Source organism: Corvus brachyrhynchos, unplaced genomic scaffold (assembly GCF_000691975.1).
Source record: "Corvus brachyrhynchos isolate BGI_N302 unplaced genomic scaffold, ASM69197v1 scaffold128, whole genome shotgun sequence".
Taxonomy (NCBI): domain Eukaryota; kingdom Metazoa; phylum Chordata; class Aves; order Passeriformes; family Corvidae; genus Corvus; species Corvus brachyrhynchos.
Genome location: NW_008239648.1, coordinates 141,316 through 149,757, shown reverse-complemented (window position 1 = coordinate 149,757; position 8,442 = coordinate 141,316). Strand labels below are relative to the sequence as shown.

At 38.8% G+C, this 8,442-nt stretch overlaps 1 protein-coding gene across 4 annotated transcripts in view; it reads left to right on the top strand.

Annotated features, from left to right (window-relative positions):
* FER (FER tyrosine kinase) overlaps positions 1 to 8,442 on the top strand; it is a 158,621-nt gene that overhangs the window by 28,501 nt on the left and 121,678 nt on the right. The window lies entirely within an intron of this gene.

Here is an 8,442-nt window from a genome sequence, read left to right as displayed (position 1 = left end):
CAGCAGGATTGTGCATCTCTGTTTAGTATAGTTGCATGTGTCTGTGGGGGTTTCAAATATTTTCATCCTTGAATTTTTTGATTAAGCATTACTTAACTGCTGTATAAATAAGGAAATAATGATTACACGAAACAATAATTTACTCAGTTCATTACATGTTTTTTAAAAAGTTGAAATGCATTAATAAAATTTAGCATCTGTTTTTATAGCTGATTTTGGTGTTAGATGTTGAAGTGTGAAACAGTTGCTCATATATCAGTAAATATTGCAAGTCGGAACAGAGCCAGTGTAGCTTTGGGAGGTTCATACTGAATTTTAATACAACATACTCTTTAGAAAAAAATACAGTTTTTCTGTAAATACATTAATTACATGTGTTTATTGTATTCTTGTTCCTAGTTCATTACTAATTGAATGTAGAAACTATGTTGCAGCATTCTTAGGTGACATAATGGATCTGAAATAAATAGTAAAGGAAAAATACATCAATTCTAAGTATTTAATATCATAATTCCATTTTATGCTGCTATAGCAGCATAAAAAATACTGCACCAGATTTCTCTAGGCTTGTGTTCCCTGACAACATTGTGATTTAGAGATGCCTAGAAATATTAACTGTACACCTAGCACATTATACCACATTGCTTCTGATGAAAGAATGTTTTCCCTGCAACTCTGGTGATTTAATACTTCAGAATTGATGTGACTTCTGTGGTACATACTGAAGTTGCACAGCAGCATAAGCTCACATTTGTGATGAATAAAGGAGCCGTTAAAAAAGCTTTCATTAAATCAAATTATTGTCCTACTATTCTTTGTAATAGCCGAGTGGTCAGAAAATACTTATTAGGTGGCCGGTGCATTCATTCTGAGATGCCTTTAAAATTGTTATTATACAACTGCATTTCCTGGTGACATGTGTTGCCTGTGGTTGTTCCTTCAATAAGGGAAACTCTTGGTAGGATATTTTTTAAGCTTAGTTTTGACTGAAACTCTCATACTGTTAAGACAAAACAAGTAACGCTGGCTGAACTGGTCTGTCTTACAGAGGTCAGCAGACTGCATAGATTTAAAATTAATGCTCTACTGTAAGTGTTTCAACACTTACATACTACCAGTGTGTGCTTGGAAGGGGTAGGGTTGTTTCTTCGCTAAAATAAAGCTTCTAGAGCAGGGAACCCGAGAGAGTGGAAAGAGATCATGGTGACTTCTTGTGCAGTGTGGGACTAGCTTGGACCTCTGGTTTCCTCTTAACACAGACATGCAACCCCAGGATGTGCTCTCCTCAGTCCTCACAGACCAGCAGGCACAGGACTGAGAGAATTGGCTGAAGGTGCTTACTAGTTCAAACACCTGACAGCAGTTCAAAAGATAGAACATTCATTTTTGCTATTTTTATGCTATGTTATTTACTTAAGATTGGGGTGATAGCTTTGGTGAACTAATACTTAACTCAGAAGTTTAGCTCTGGTGTTCTTTAAATTTGAACACTTCAAAATACACAAATAGTTTGGGGTTTTTTTTCCCATTAGAAAAATATTTACTATTTGCAATCATTAACTTGTTAAGTAATAATCGGGAGAAACTTCTTACCCTCTTCTCAAAAGTTGGTTGAGTGGAGAAAGGACTGTGTGACTTGTTGAAGAACCACATTCATGTAAGACTCTTGCAAGACGTAAAGGGTAAGAGACATTAGAGACTGAATGTGAAGATCCTATCTTGTTTCTGTCTATCTTTGTGATTTTGGTCTTGTAAAACCTGTGTTAATTAAGAGCACTGTGTTTGCATCTCCTGATTTGCAGAGTGATGATAAGGCTGCTCACCCACTAAATTTCTGAGTGTGCTGAGTAGTGCCTGCAGTTTGCATAAAAATTGCTTTGTAGATAGGAATGTTTCTAAAGCTTTGAACGCAAGTCTAAATTGGGAGTGGAGTGGCTAGAGAGCAGCCCTGCAGAAAGGGACCTGGGGTGCTGGTGAACCACAGGCTCCACATCTGTCAGCAGGATGACAGGTGTTATCTTGGGGTGCATCAAACACAGCACAGCCAGACAATCAACAGAGGGGATTGTCTTCTGTATTTAGTGTTAGTGAGGCCTCACCTGGAGCACTGAGAGCAGTTCTGGGCCATACAGTTTAAGGATGTGAAGGCACTGGGACGCACCCAGAGAAGGGCAGCAGAGCTGGCAGAAGGGCTGGAAGGTCTGTCCTGTGAGGAGCTGCTGAGGAGTCTGGGTTTGTCCAGTTTGGAGAAAAGGAGGCTGAGGGGTGACCTCACTGCTCCCTGCAGCTTCCTGGGGAGGGGAAGTGGAGAGGGAGGTGCTGATCTCCCTGGGATCCAGGGACAGGACACACAGGAAGAGCTCACAGCTGTGCCAGGGGAGATTCAGACTTGACATTAAGGAACATTTCTTCATTAAGAGAGTTAGAACGCTGGAACAGGCTTCCCAGAGAGGTGGTTGATGCCCCAGTCCTGTCAGTGTTTAGCAGGCATTTGGACAATGCCCTCCAAAACATGCTTTAGTTTTTTGCTAGCCCTGAATTGATCAGCCAGTTTAACTTCATGATTCTTCTAGGTCCCTTCCAACTGGAATAGCCTAGCCTAGCCTTAGGGAAGTGAAGCCAGGCTCAGTATGGGAATCCACATGCTTCAAAAGCCATGTCACTGGTGGTATTTTTGGGATCAATAAGAGCTATTGTATGAGGAAGTAATTTTCATAATCATCTATGGTATTTAGGTGTCTCTAAGATTGTAGTGTGAAGTATGGAATTTAAAAAGATAACTTGGATCAGGAAGGTCCTGAAATCAGTTGAATGGGTAATAGAGAGTAGTCAATTACAGAGCAAGTTCTACAACCTGTGTCTTTCCTACTGAGCAGTGAAAACCAAGGAAATTGAGCAAACTATGAGGAATAGAATTGGAGAAGTTAGAGGTTGCCCCTGGAAGTGGGGCCCAACAATTTTTTTCTCAAGAACTCACTGTAAGCTGTGTAACGTACTCTTCAGTATTGGGAATCAATTAATGTAAATATACATAATTATATTGGCTTGATCTATAAAAGGAGTCCTTTTTTCCCATCATATCTAGGCTTTTAAATTATTTGCTGTAATTTAAGTGCTTAGTCCTTACTGAAATTCAATTGAGATAAAGAGCATGTTGCCATCCCATTGGTACTTGCTCCAGTTTCAGTCTGTGGAGCAGTTGAGTCAAGCTTTATGATTCTCTAATGTAAACATATTTTATTGTTTTAAAAAATATCTTGCTAGAAAAAGACCTGTTTGAAAGCCAGGACCATCTCATTCATAAGTATAATGGAGTGTTCTTTTCCAAGCACAATTAAATAGTGCTCTGTGAACAGGTGTGTCTCCAAAGTCAAAATAAATAAGGAAGTGACTGTATCGGAGTTTTGTTACTGATAAACAAAGGTAAAGATAGCAAAAATGCTCAGAAATCGTCTGTGTTGTTGAAATTGCTGAAAAAAATGTGTAGATGGAAAGATAAATGCAGTTCTGGAAAATTATTTGAAAAACGGCAGTCATAAACAATGGGAAATGCGTTGTAGATCACTATATGCATTGACAGCTTTACAGTTTAGTGCTGGTATTTACAAAAATAAAAGTTCCTAAATCAAACTGAAGAAGAAAGTTTTTTCTGTCTTAAAAATTATTATGGCTCAAGATTTGCATGTCTACTCAAGGGATTATTGTTGCTTCCTTAAAAAAAAGGAGAGAAAATATAAGAAAAATGGTAAAATCTGATTCTTCCCTCTTTTCCCATTTTAAAATTTTCTGAAATCAAATACTGTGATACTTAGTGAGATTTTAATGCAGAAAATTGAACCAACTCTCAAGCCAATCTGCTTAGCTTTCTGTGGGACCTTGCCTCTTCCCTCCTTAATCCTAACCCATAAGGTCGCCCCTTGTCTGTTGCTCCTCATCCATCCCAAGGCAGAGCTCTATGCACTCCAGCTGCTATGTCATGTGAAGTGTAGCTCCCTCTCCTTGACTTCCTGGGCTGCTTTTCCCCAGGAGTCTGAATTCTCCTTTGCATAGCTCCAGTCCTGCCTCCATGATCCTAACAGTATCCTGGCCCTACAGCTGCACACAGAGAGCCAGCTTACCATGTTTATCTGCCATCCCATCACGTTGAGGTCCTGGTGAGGATTTGGGGGACTTTACTCACACTGGTGCCTTTTGAGAACCTTCTTGCTCACTTGCACCTGCTGGAGGTAACCCCATCAAATTCTGTTTTGTTGTCTTTGTGATTGATCCATTCCCATCTTACCATGCCCTTTCCTTAGCAGTCTCGTTCACTGCTCCCTCAGGACTGTGGGTCGTCCTCTCCATCCTGTGTAGTTTCTAGTTTAAAGCCCTCTTAATGAGGTCAGTCATTTTACTGGCAAAAATACTTTTACCCTGCTTAGGAAGGTGCTTCCTATCTTCCAAGCAGGTGGTGTTCTGCAAAAAGGGTCCCATAGTAGAATCCAAACCCCTGTGGCCGACACTGGTTCCGCAGCTACTTCTCAGTTTGTACTGTCAGTGCCCTCCTTGCACCCTTTCCCTTCACTGGCAGGATTAAGGAGGACACAACCTGGTCCCTCATGCTTTTCATGTCCGCCCCCAGAGCTCTGTAGTCACTTTTGGTACTGTCCAGGTTTCCCCTGGCAGTGTCATTGCTGCCCACATTTCTTACGACACTGCCTTTGCTGTTTTTCCCTGTACTTACCTATACCCAGAAATTTGAATGGATTTGCATTTTGCAGTCCCTGAACTACAAGAGACAGTTATGTGAGTTCCTGGTATGTGTTTTAGTCCTCAGTTTCACTGGATTGTTAGTCATAGATTTATTTATGTATAAAGACTTCCCTCCTTCTTGTTACTTGTGTAGATTTTCAGCTTGTCCTTCTATTTTTCATTTTGTTTGTCTGTTTCCACAGTTCTAGCATGTTGGGGTCCCTCCACTAGCATATGTAAGCTTTCTCACTGTGTTTCTATTGGAGGGATGTAACCATATAGTGTCACATCAGATGTGTCATTGGCTTATTTTGAAACTAAATTAAGTTAATTATCAAAAACGTGGCTTATCTAATATTGTGTCAGACAGATACTACCTTCGTTGGTGTATCTATATGGGATGGCATTTGCTGTGCACTGAAGCTGGAGGTCAGGTTTCAATACCAGGAGCTATAAATCTATAAATCTAGTTTGTCCATTGTGAGCTAAGCCTTTATAATGATCTCTGTTGCCTCTTTTGTGATCGGTTTGTCATCACTTCGGAATGGCTGAAGGTCTAGCTGGAAAGAGTTGTAAGAGGGTACAAACCTGAGCTTGTTGGCATAATTATTTATTTTAGAGTCAAAATATGTGTGAAAACCTCCTCTGTTTGAGATATTTATTTCCTTATGGTCAGTTTCTTTGAGGCACTTGCGCTGTACATTGATGCTGATTTAAAAAAAGATGAAGTGAACATTATGAGCTGAAATTTTTCTCAGTTCATTGTCCCATCCAATATTTTTTCTTCCATGCTAGGTTACTATTAGGCCACAAGAGTCTAATAATTATGATTGCAAGAACTTCAGATTAGCAAATCATCCTTTTAATTGAAAATAGACTAAAACATTCTTTTCCTGGATGGCTGTGTTGTACTGTATGTAGTAAAAGCTTAGATGAGTTTCTATTAGAAATTGAAATACTAGACTCCAGAACGATTGAAAAAGAATGCCAGCCTTTTCTTTGTAAGTGTAAAACTTTCATAATTGAATTTTGCAAGCTTCACAGTGCAGTTTATGGTGTGACATATTGTATATACAGTCAGTTTCTATTAACATTAAACAGTTTTGTCAACAGCTGATGGCAGTAGAATTACAATTAGATCTATTTATGAAATTCATTATACAGATAAAGAAAATTGGCTGTTTTCCTCTATGCTAATTGTCATGTAGAACAACTCTGTATGATGTCTCACTGCATTTTGCTACTTAAAAAAATAAATTACAATATGAAAATAATACTGTAACTGTGTCCTCTGAATTAAATATAGGTCCAAGGCTCTGCTTTAAAGTTGAGTGAATATGATAATTTGATGTATGTTACAATTAGTTGAGGTGTTCTGCTGAGGAATAATGTATAGCAAGGGTATTTAGTCCTTAAAACAGTTGGGAAAATAAGATAGTTTAGCTGTTAATGAGGTTTCTGAAAGAGATATAGTATTATTAAATTGCTACTTACATGGATTTGGTAATTTTAGTGTAAATTTTCAGTTTAGTTTAACTGTTGAAGGTGGTTTGTTGCAGTTCACAGGTCAGAAGCCTGTACTGATGGTTCATGGTATGATTTCACATGTGCTGATATTTCATAAGCTGAAAACTCATAAGGGATGTATTTTAAACACATGTGTAGACAACTTGTAGGTTTTAAGCTCTTAAACAATGACATAGGGAGATAATTTTGCATTATTTGATTTAGGGCATGCTTGAGCAGGATTTTCCAAACACAGAATAAACCCAAGAAATAAGGCAGCATTTTTGTCTCTGGTACCATCTTGCCTGACTCGTCTGGCTTCCCTGGACAGTCTGTCTCCCAATGGATTGGCAAGCAAAACTTGGTGCTTTCAGCCCTGGCTTCCAACTGCTTTGTCCTCTCCTTTTTCATCCAGTCTTCATCCTGTAACTGCTACATGACCTGTTCCTTTGCCTTCCAAACCCTCTTCAGTCACTTTCCATTATTTCCCCATGTTCCACATGTCTCTCCTTCTCCAGAAAGACCTTACAGGGTGTATGTTTTACTCTGAAGATGACCAGGTTGGCTCTGACTGCTGTATTTAGAAACAAGTCTGTATGATCCTCTGAAATTAGTTGAGGTGTTCTCCTCAGAAATAATGTATATAGAGGAGGAATTTAGTCCTTAAGGCAGATATGAAAATGGGATTTTATGTGTCAGACATGCATGTTTGGGGGTGTTCTAGGGTATTATTCTGATGTGTTGGATTATTTTTTTCCCCCTTATAAATGGTCGACATTTCATTGAGAAATAAATAGCATGATTCTTTTTGTTTTGGGGAAATAAAAAAAAATTAGTCTCCTCATGAAACACGAGTTTAGATGATTTGCCAAAGACAAAACTTGCTATGTCTGGCTAAAGTTTAAGATAGACCTTGTGAATGTTATCTCTCTGAAACAGTTCTACAGAAATTCATGAAGTGGATTGCTTCATTCATACTCACATGAAAAAATATTCTCTAGTGACAGCTCTGGAGATGTGTTTCGTCTTTGTTGTACAGTGTAACTCACATAAATTGTAGTGTAAGAAATCCGTACCTTCCACGTGCAAAATTAGGCCAGCAGTTGGATTGTTTTCAATTAAATGAAAGACATAATATCCTTTTTAAGTGATTTTTATTAATCCATGTTTGAAATGAAGCTGACAGTGGCAAGGTAGCGAGTGTCTACAGAGCCAAATGACAGTACAGACTGATAGAAACATGCTTCTGCTTCATGGTAATTTGTTGCCGAGGGAGTTCCTGAGTCAGAAGTGCTGTCCTAGCTCTTAGTAGCACTTCAGATTTTTTTTTTTTTTTTTTTTTGCATACACTTGTCTATTCACTGTTAAACCACATCAGTTTTTTATGTTTATGATAACTTTTGCCAAAAGAATACGTAGGTTAGCTGCATGCTCATTGAGGTAGGTCTTTGTTTTTACTATTTCCATAGAATGCTGTACGGTTTTTACATTGAAAGAGGTTGTGCAGGTCTGGTAACTGTGTCTCTTGCATGTTCCTCCTCAGACTCCTAGTGCTTTGGGACCCTTCATTGTAGTCATTCTTTCTCTGTTTGTCTTGTTTCCTACCTTTCTGATAGTTAATGCCCTTCTCTAAACCTTTTGCATGTCAAATATATTCTCCTTGAGGTCAGCAGATTGCATACTTAGAAGTGGATTTAATCAGCGGCATACCAACCCAGTCTACTCCTTTGCTAAATAACATTGTGTTCAGCAGCTGCTGAACACTGAGTTAACATTTCCATCAATCTTTCTGTACTGACCTCAAGATCTCATTTCTGTGTGCATTCAGTAAGCTTACAATAGGTTACTAAACCTGAATAGTTTTTTACCCATGTGCATCTCTAAATATTCACTCTATAATTTACTATTTTGAGTTTTAATCAGTACCTCTCAAGGTTTCTTTTCCAGTTCTTCACGTTTGGTTTCCCTGTTTGCTACTTTCAGCATCTTCATCATCATCACCTTCATCATCTGTCATAGGTTTGCAAGCATAGTCCCAGAAGGGATGTCCTTGCTAAGGGGTGCTTACAGCTTCCTCTGGGACCTGACAGAACCTATCAGCTGGCCAGTTTGAATATGGACAGTTCTTTAAGCCACTTAAAGTTGTGACCACCTCTGTGATCCACATTTAAGAATAGACAAACTCCCCCCCAAGCTCTCTCTCGT